The sequence below is a fragment of the Condylura cristata genome, unplaced genomic scaffold, assembly GCF_000260355.1.
Source record: "Condylura cristata isolate star-nosed mole 26May11 unplaced genomic scaffold, ConCri1.0 scaffold00025, whole genome shotgun sequence".
Classification (NCBI taxonomy): Eukaryota; Metazoa; Chordata; class Mammalia; order Eulipotyphla; family Talpidae; genus Condylura; species Condylura cristata.
In genome coordinates, this window is record NW_004567126.1 from 22,712,077 (window position 1) to 22,714,741 (window position 2,665).

Here is a 2,665-nt window from a genome sequence, read left to right on the forward strand (position 1 = left end):
AAAGATCATGCTTAGTGAGATAAGCCAGAAAGAGAAAGAAAAATACCGGATGGTTTCACTCATAGCAGGAGTATAATGGACCAGGCGAGAAAAATTAAAAAACTGCATAGCTACATGCAAGATAACGAAAGTAGGCTACTACCTTACCACATTCAAAAGTTAACTCACAATGGATTAAAAACTTGAACATCAAGTCTGGAAGCTTATTAATCCAAAAGAGAAACATACACTATAGCTACTTCACATAAGGTATTTTTAATCTGACACTAAAAGCAACATGAAAACAAGTATTACTACTTCAAACTTAAATACATCAATAATTCAAATCCCCCCCAAAAAAAATCTGAATAAGCAAAATAGCTGAATAGATTTTCCAAAAGGGATAAACAGATTGTCAACAGAGACATGAAGAAACATGAAAGAGGTTCACTATCACTAATCTAGAAAATCTAGAAAATCCAAATTCTAAATGAAAATATATCATCTCGGGCCCTCCCTGGTGGCACAGCAGGTTAAAGCACAGCACTGAGAAGCTAAAGCCACTTCCGCATGAGTTCGATTCCCAGCTGCCCCGGAGGTGACCACATGGCATGGCAGACCTCTCCTGACCCACCCGCTGCTCCCCTCAGCGGTGTACTTCGTGGATCTGCCTGTTGTGCTCCCCACTCTGTCTATGGTGAAGCGTCTCACCGCCCCGGAGCCTCTGGCCTGTACCCCAATTCTGTATGCACAAATAAGTAAATCTTTATCTACATCATCTCACACCTGTTAGAACAGGCATCAATGTTAACAAGTAACAAAGGTTGGCAAGGACTTAAAGGAAATACTCGTGTACTCTTGGTGGGACTATAATTTTGTTCAATCACTATGGACAACACTGTAGAGTTTCCTCAAGAAACCAAATCAACTAACATTTGTCAATTCTACTTCTGGGTATTGATCAGAAATAATCAACACAGTAACTTGAAAAGATAGTGTTCCTCCACGTTCATTACCACATTATCTATAATCCATACATGCACACAACTCACGTCTGTCAATGACTGACTAGAGAAATTACTAAATGCATACACATACGATTATTCAACCATGAAAAAAAGTCTTGTCATTTGAGTTGAAACTGGAGGCCATTGTGCTAAGAAAGTTAGAATGATACACACAGAATCTATTAAAAAAAAAGCCAACAAAAAAAATTGAGCTCATAAATAACAAAGTGATCATTGCCAGCATTTGTAGAGCTGAGGAGAAATGAAAGAACAGAGTTAAAAGTTACAAGCTTTCACTTGTAAATCATAGGGATGTGAACATACACAATGCTGACTCATACTGTATTGCAAGAAGTAAAAAGTTGGTGAATAGATCTTTCATTTTTCATCACAATAAAAATTGTTATCATCTGCAAGATGACAAATGTTAAGATCTTAAATATAATCCTGGACTTGAAAGAACATAGTTTTAGCTGGATCACTGCTAAACGATCACAATTATCCATGATGTAGTACAACATTATTGTGAAATGATGTGTCAATTACAAGTCAAGTAGAGATACTTCACTCTGTGCCAGTAAATTCAAATCTAATCCTAAGGAAATTTATGGCTTTTCTGTATTAGTCAGGTACAGTGCTCAATTGACAATTGTCATAGTCTGACAGATTGCTTAGATGTGGTTTACAACATTATAACCTAAAAATCTATCTTCCCATCAACAACAGTGTATTCCTAGAACTGAGAATATAGAGCAAGTAGAGGGCTAGTTCCCAGGAATGTGGCTTTCAACCCCAAGGGTGCAATGCCATCAAGACTCATTTATAAGCCTAATGGTGACAATAGTACTAGGACTCACCAATGTGATTTTAGGATCTGAAGGCTCCTTTTAAGCCAAATCACTTAATGACTTCATTCTTCTAGGCAGCCACCATTTTCAAAATTCGTCCAGAAGTTATAAATATGTACTTGTAGTGAGAACTACACAACTATATTGATGACTATTCTATGGACAGAAAAGAGCTGCAAAACCTGTGGGGGAGGGAGCTAAGTACAAAAAGTGAAGCAGATGTCAGGTGGTTGCCTAGTACAGAATATACATACCTAAGTTAAAGAATTGTAGGGCCCTCCCTGGTGGTGCAGTGGGTTAAAGCACAGCACTAATAGGCTAAAGCCACTTCCACATGAGTTCGATCCCTGCCCTTGAGGCACAGCAAACCAACAAACCTCTCCTGTCTCACCCATTGCTCCCCTCAGCAGTGATTGATCTTAAAGTAGGGTTAAGGGATAGAAACTGTCATTCTGCCTGTTCTGCTCCCCCCTGTCTCTGGTGAATCCTCTCACCACCCCTGCACCTTTGGCCTGTACCCCAGTTCTGTATGCATACATAAATCTTTTTTTATTAAAAAAAAGTAACTGGATCAATGGTCACAAATCTAAACACATCTTCCTTGTAGAAGTTGTGGTTCTACAAATAGATAAGCAAAGAGAATAAAGAGTAAGGACTGGAAATAGTGCAAGCATTCTTTGGGATTTTTTTTTTAAAGAAACAATACCTGAGACTGACTAATCTGAAGGAGGAACCAGATACCCTAATTCAAGAGGATCTAAGAGTTTTGAACAAAGTTAATTTCTAGACATATCCCCTAGTGACAGGGAAAGGGAAGTAATGTCGGGGGGG